The 7,438-nt window shown below is 38.7% G+C and overlaps 1 pseudogene; it reads right to left on the bottom strand.

The window, feature by feature from the left end:
* Nucleotides 1-919: 919 nt before the first annotated feature.
* On the bottom strand, nt 920-4,494 carry LOC136380078 (small ribosomal subunit protein eS6-like; annotated as a pseudogene).
* Between the last annotated feature and the right edge of the window lie 2,944 nt (nt 4,495-7,438).

Below are 7,438 nucleotides of genomic sequence, written 5' to 3'. Positions count from 1 at the left end.
TCCTGATCCTATTTAGAGTTTGCTGATTATAAATGCCTTCATAATCAGCCTATAATTATTTATTTTTGCTGGCGTTAGCTAGTAGGACATGATATATATATATATAAAATAGACTGAAAAATGACCCATTGGTGCAGACTAGGACCAGACCCAATTTTTCCAAAAGAGATAGTGTATGTAATTGTTTCTCTGGTTCAATTTTTCTAATGCTTAAGAGAGACTGAGTAGATATAAGTTTTTACAATTTCTGCTGTTAGCCTCTATTCTACATAAGACAAGTAAAATATTAAATTGGTACTTTGTTCACTATTTAATTTATTAGACGTCTGCCAGTCAGACATGACAGGTCAGACATTATTAGTTATTTCACTGTTAATGCAAGCATTTATTTGACTGACAAGAGAAATGTTAGGACTTCTGGGATTCCTGTTCTTTTGGCATTAATAAGGTACAAAATGACATCTGCTTCTGTTTTATGCGCCCATGGCTGGCTGCTCGCCTCCCTGGACAGATATGAAGTTTGTGAGCCATTGCTGTCCCTCCGCGGAGGCTGCCATTTATCCTTCTTTGTGTGGCTGCCTTTGCCTTTGCCGTCTGACCTCAGGAGAAGAAACCGTTTTCAAATGTCCATCATTTAAAAATCTTGGTTGGTGGGCTGGACTGTTGTGGCTCTCAAAAATCTGAAGGCTTTGGGCTCAGTCCCCGAATTCATTTGAGCTCTTTCTTCCACATTATTTATAGCGAACATTAGAATATGCCCCTCCCCCCAAAAATTCTGAACTTAAGTCCTTTGGGACCACTCCTAGATTCTCCTGATGTTGACCCAAACATAATGATAATATTAGACCCCGATCTTATGGACAGATTTATGCCAGAAGTTTTATTTTGATGTCTGATTTTATATAATCTTAGAAAAACCTCATTTATTATTTTTTTTACTGGACTCAGATGTTGAGGGAGAAGCTTTGAGAGAAGACAGCTTCCATTTCTTTGTCATCTGTTCCTTGTGTTTTTCTGTTTTGTTTTGGTTTCCTTCATTCTCTTGGCCAAAAGCTTAGCGTGTTCAGTAGCCTCTTCCTTACTTTTCTTAGAATGCTGTTTCTTCAGAGAAGCAGCCCAGTATTCGTGACTCAGGACAGGGGCAGCGACAGGACGCTGAATCTTGGGTGCTTTGGTCTTAGGAGTCTCTCTTTTGCTTGGGGGTTTTCTCACAGCAGATTGATGGACTTCGTCTTCTTGAGAGAACTTGAAAAGTTTTCAGAACCTGCTAGTTCTTTCAGGCCTGAGGCACAGTAGTATCAGGGAGGCCGGGAATATCTTTCTCACCCTGCTTCTTTTTTTTTTTTTTTTTTTTTTTTGTATTTTTCTGAAGCTGGAAATGGGGAGAGACAGTCAGACAGACTCCCGCATGCGCCCGACCGGGATCCACCCGGCACGCCCACCAGGGGCGACGCTCTGCCCACCAGGGGGCGATGCTCTGCCCCTCCGGGGGGGGGGGGTCGCTCTGTTGCGACCAGAGCCACTCTAGCGCCTGGGGCAGAGGCCAAGGAGCCATCCCCAGCAAGGCTGCGGGAGGAGAAGAGAGAGACAGAGAGGAAGGGTGGGGTGGGGTGGAGAAGCAAATGGGCGCTTCTCCTATGTGCCCTGGCCGGGAATCGAACCCGGGTCCCCCGCATGCCAGGCCGACGCTCTACCGCTGAGCCAACTGGCCAGGGCCCACCCTGCTTCTTTTTTTAAACCCTGAGCAAGTCGAAAACACTGAGACTGGCATCCACCGTGCAACCCTGAGCCGATGAGCACTCTCTCTCCGGGCCTCCTTGGTCTATATCAGGAATGCCCCCTACTCAGCAACAGTCAGACATGGCCGTGGGGCAGGACACCCTGCTTCGTGGGGAAACCTTGAATCGTCGTTCCCACCAGTGATTCGAACCACGTAACCCTTCCGTTCTTCTTCCAAACTGTCAGCAGTAACTTCCGTGGCCACGTGCTTCTCCACGAAGGGCACGAAGCTTGTGTTCATCGCCCGCTTCAGTGAGTTCCTGGCAGCCAGTGCTTGGAGAAGGAACGTGCAGCCCTGTCCTCAAGCAGCCGACCACTTCCGGGGGCCGCCTAGAAGAGATTTATGCCAGAATTCTTTTTTTTAAATTATTTTTTATTTATTTATTTATTTTACAGGGACAGAGAGAGAGTCAGACAGAGGGATAGAGAGGGACAGACAGACAGGAACGGAGAGAGATGAGAAGCATCAATCATCAGTTTTTTGTTGCAACACCATAGTTGTTCATTGACTGCTCTCTCATATGTGCCTTGACTGCGAGCCTTCAGCAGACTGAGTAACCCCCTGCTCGAGCCCGTGACCTTGGGTCCAAGCTGGTGAGCCTTTTTTTGGCCAAGCCAGATGAGCCCATGCTCAAGCTGGCTATCCTGGGGTCTCGAACCTGGGTCCTTCTGCATCCTAGTCGGACACTCTATCCACTGCGCCACCGCCTGGTCAGGCTATGCCAGAATTCTTGATGGTGTCCTGGACCAGAGATGTCTGTGAATCTGTTCCCCTGAAGACTGACAAAATCTGAGATGACATCTTGGGTTTGGAAGCATTCAACTTACGTTACCTGATGTTGATAAAGAAATTTTTGGAGAATATGTATTTAAAAAATATAATGGATAATACCATCATGATTAAGGTGACCAACTTTTTTACAATGATAAGGACAAAATAAATTTGAAGAAAACAATATCATAAATAAAAGAAACATTTTATTCATTGCAACAATAGTACACTATAATATGATAAATGCATAATAAAAACATTTGTAATATTTTATATTGTAATTATGCTTACATGCCGATTAATTTTTAATAATTGTAAGAAAAAATCCTCATTTAGGAAAACTAAACATCAAACAAAACCACTAATTTGGAGTGATATTCAGGTGTATTTATCATTTTCTAATTAAAAGAACGTCTGTTTTATGTAACTATTTAATCAAAATGCGTTATTAAATAGATATGGTTTGAGGTTAGATTTCCACTTTAAAACTCGAATTTCGGGAAAACACCTGTAAATAAAATTATACATATTTGGAAATTATTAAATAGATAATGAATGAATAAAACGTGAATTGTGCTTACCTGTCTATGATTGAATATTCACTGAGAAAGAAATAATCGTGAGTCTACAGTGTCGTATGTGCCGTGTTGTGTTTCAGTAAGAAGTACACAAAGCCATATGCATGCTCGGTATATCACACGCTCTCTCAAAGTCTCCTGTGCGGAGCGCATGTGTTTCATAATCTCGTCTCGCCGCACTGTACTGATCCCTGACGAATCATCATGTCAAATACAAATATGTCAGATTACATGCAATGGATCAACTCTGCATTGATTGAATGCGGACATTTACAGATTAGTCTTTCAATATCAGAAAGGAGGACATGTAGGAGGACACTTTTTGAGGGAGGACAGAACTTACAAAAGAAGGACTATTTTCCCTAAAGGAGGACGATTGGTCACCTTGATCATTATTTAACAATGTGTTGGAAATTTTGCCAGCACAGAAAGGAAGAAAATAGTAATAAGGATATAATCATTGGGAAGGTGAAAGAATTATTTACAAATTTTATGTACAAAGTCCAATAGAAACACCAGAAAACTAAAATAAATAAGTTGTTTTAAAATGTTTCTTTTTAAAACCTTTAAAATATATGTTACCCATACCCAATAGATAGATCCAGGTATTTTTTTTTCCTATTTGTAATAATATTTTAAAAAATATTCAGCAAAAGATCTTGAAATGACCTTGTTTGTGCATGACCTATGTGAGTAAAACTATAAAATTTTATTGACAAAGAATTACTGGAGGTTTGAAAATGATATGAAAAGATACATTATCATTTAATGTTGGCTGGGAGTTGTATAGACAGTGCAATACTGTCCAAACAGGTATATAAACAAAAAGAATTTATCACTGTCTTCCTCCGAGTTTTCTAATTATTGCTATTTCTTCCTCAAGGAGAAATTTCTATGTTTTCAAACTCTTTTGTCATGAGCATATATTTTTATAGTTGAATAAAATTTTTAATCTCTTAAAAAGTAATGTTAATATTTTGCTGAAATATATATATATATATATATAACAATTTGGAAAATTGATTACTCTAAAGTTAATAAAGTTGTAACGATCATCTAAATACTTCAAGTGATGATTCATAGACTTCATATAATTTTTAAAAATTGGAAATGACTCTTCTGCTTACCCCGTTGCTACATTATTCTGAAGCAAATCCCAGACAGCGTATTATTTTAAACTCATTTATTTCAAGATGCACTTCTAGAGTAAGAGAGATCTTTTCTGAAACAAAACCACAATACCATTATTATAGATAAAAACTCAACAATAATTTCTTAATATCAAATATCCAGTCAGTGCTCAAATTCAATAATCGTGCCACAGTTTTTCAAATAATATACATACCTTTTTAATGTTTGATACATCTCTTCAGTCTCTTTTAATCCACAGGTTTTTCCTCAGTTAGTTTTTTGAACATGAATTTTATTTGTTGGGTGAATTGGATCTTTTTTGTGTGACAGAGACAGAGAGTCACAGATAGACAGGAAGAGAGAGAGATGAGAAGCAGCAATTTTTCGTTGTGGCACCTTAGTTGCTCATTGATTGCTTTCTCATATGTGCCTTGACCCGGGGGGCTACAGCAGATCGAGTGACCCCTTGCTCAAGCCAGCAACCTTGGGTCCAAGCTGGTGAGCTTTGCTAAATCCAGATGAGCCTGCGCTCAAGTTGGCGAGCTTGGGATCTTGAACCTGGGCCCTCTGCATCCCAGTCCGATGCTCTATCCACTGCGCCACTGCCTGGTCAGGCTGAATTGGATCTTTTAACTTTTAGACTTTCCATGATCTGGATTGATTGGATGAATGTTGCTCATTAAATCCTTAGGTGTCATTTATAAATTTATAGTTAGATCTATAGGCTTTATCAGATTCACATTGTTTCACATTATTTTTTATGTTGGTAACCATTTGTGGTTATTTTAAAACATGTTAAGCATTACTGATGCTCCCATTTAAGAGTACACATACTTCTCCCTTGAACCTCAGTTTACTCTTGTGATTTCCTTGTAACCAATAGAAAGTAGTGGAAATAATGCTTCAAGACTTTTGAAGCTAGGTCAGTAAAACTCATGCATCTTCTGCTTGGCTTGTTATGAATGCTTGGTTTTGAATGCTTACTGTATGGCACCAGTTCCCTACTAGAGGTGATTTAAACCCCCTGCCATTTGGTAAATGCCCTGAGAGAATTTTGGTCGTTACAACCAAGACGGTGGTACTACTGCCATCTAGTGGGTAAAGAATGGAAATGCCGTTCAACATCTTTGCAACAAATAGAACAGCCCCTTGCAATCAAGAATCATGCAGCCCCAAATGTCAAGAGGACCAGCATTGAAACTTTCTGCTCTAAGGGAACTAAGCTGCCACGGAAGAAATCTGATTATTTTGAGACTACCACATGGGACGATTCACTTGTTGATACTTCAGTCAAGTCTCATAAGAGCTTTCTGCAGAGTTGAGCTCTCAGCCACATGATGAGCTATTTTGTATATTCCGTGCAGTTGCATTTTCAGATCTCTGTAGCCATTCAGAACCTTTGCTTTCAACAGCATGAGAGACCCCTCACTGAGAAATGTCTGACCAAGTCCATTCTGAATTCCTGACTTACAAAATGATGAGTAAAATAAGAGGTTATTTTAATACAAGAAGTATTATGATAATCTGTTACATAGCAGTAGTCACAGGAACTCATCATTGCTTAAATTCATTCATAAATTAGAAACTACAAAATAAACATAATGTAAGTATATTACTCTTCATTTATTAATTGGAATATTTTTATAGAGAGAAATTTCTCCTTGTTGACTATTTGATTACTGTATAGTTGGAATAAAAAAAATCAGTATAAATGCTTGACTTTAAAACCTAATAAACCAGCAAATTTGTACATATAGACATACACATATAAAGTAAAAGAAGAAGAAAAACTCTTAAGAGAAAAACCTTGAAAGTAAGGAAAAAGGGTTGATAAGATTATTTCAAAGGGGAATACAGTTAGATTGACATCTGACAGCTCAATGGTGACAATGGAACACATATATAAATGGATGGTGGTTTCTTTTTGCTGAAAAGGAATAACTGTCATACCAGAATTCTATACCCAGTAAAAATAGTTTTCAAGAATAAATGTGGCCCTGGCTGGTGGTTCAGTGGATAGAGTATTCTCCTTGAGAGCTGAGGTTGTTGGTTTGACCCCGGTCAGGGCATGTTTGAGAAGGAATCAATGGGTGCACAGCTAAGTGAAACAAGTGCTTCTCTCTCTCTCTCTCTCTCTCTTTTTCTCTCTCTCGTCCCTTCTCCCCTTTCTCTCTCAAAAACAGACAAAATAAGAAATATGAAATAATGACTAAATTCAAAAGAATAATCACAACAAAAAATTAAAAGTGTTTATAGCATTTATGAAACTATGAAATAACTATGTTATTTTGGTTTACTTTGTAGTCAGATAAGGAGATAATCGTTCTCAGCTTCTCTGGCATCCGGGTGGAAACAGGTGACTGAATCATGACCAACAGAAAGAGAACACAATTATGCACTTATTTTAGGCCATAACATGTTCTGTGGGGTTGTTCCTGCTCCTTTTTTTCTCCTAGTGACTTGGAGTAAGGATCAAATCCTTAATCCTAAATTTGACTTAACATGCTAAGAAACTCTTCAGGACTTTTGCCAAACCCGCATCAGATTGTAACATGAGCAAAAAGTATATTTTTGTGTTAACATTTCTGAAATTTTGAGAATTGTTTGTTAAAGAAATAAATATTAACTTCCAAGATTAATTCAAACATTGACAGCTAGTGAGGAGACTATTGTCGATGGTTAAGAAGATGGAAATTCATTTTGGTTTGGTGACAAACCATTTGGTAAACTGTTACATAGAGTAACTTGATAGGCAAAGTTCATATACAATAAGAAAACAGTTCTTGGAAAAATTATTGTATTAAAAAAAAACAAAGAACCAAAACCTAGTGTGTGTTGTTTGTTTTTGGTAGTTTCAATAAGGTATTACAAGGAAGAAGTAAACTTAAGAGAGAATTGGCAGGTTTTGTTAGCCTAAAAACGTCCTGAATGCAGGATTAACAAGATTAGAAAATCTATTTCTAAACAGCAACAGTAAGATTTTAAAAAGGAAATGAGGGCCTGACCTGTGGCGGCGCAGTGGATAAAGCGTCGACCAGGAAATGCTGAGGTCGCTGGTTCAAAACCCTGGGCTTGCCTGGTCAAGGCACATATGGGAGTTGATGCTTCCTGCTCCTCCCCCCTTCTCTCTCTCTTCTCTCTCTCTCCCCCTCTTTCTCTCCTTTCTAAAAAAATGAAT

This window comes from Saccopteryx leptura, chromosome 8 (assembly GCF_036850995.1).
Source record: "Saccopteryx leptura isolate mSacLep1 chromosome 8, mSacLep1_pri_phased_curated, whole genome shotgun sequence".
NCBI lineage: Eukaryota > Metazoa > Chordata > Mammalia > Chiroptera > Emballonuridae > Saccopteryx > Saccopteryx leptura.
Note: the sequence above shows the minus strand (reverse complement) of the source record. Positions and strands in the feature narration are given on the sequence as shown.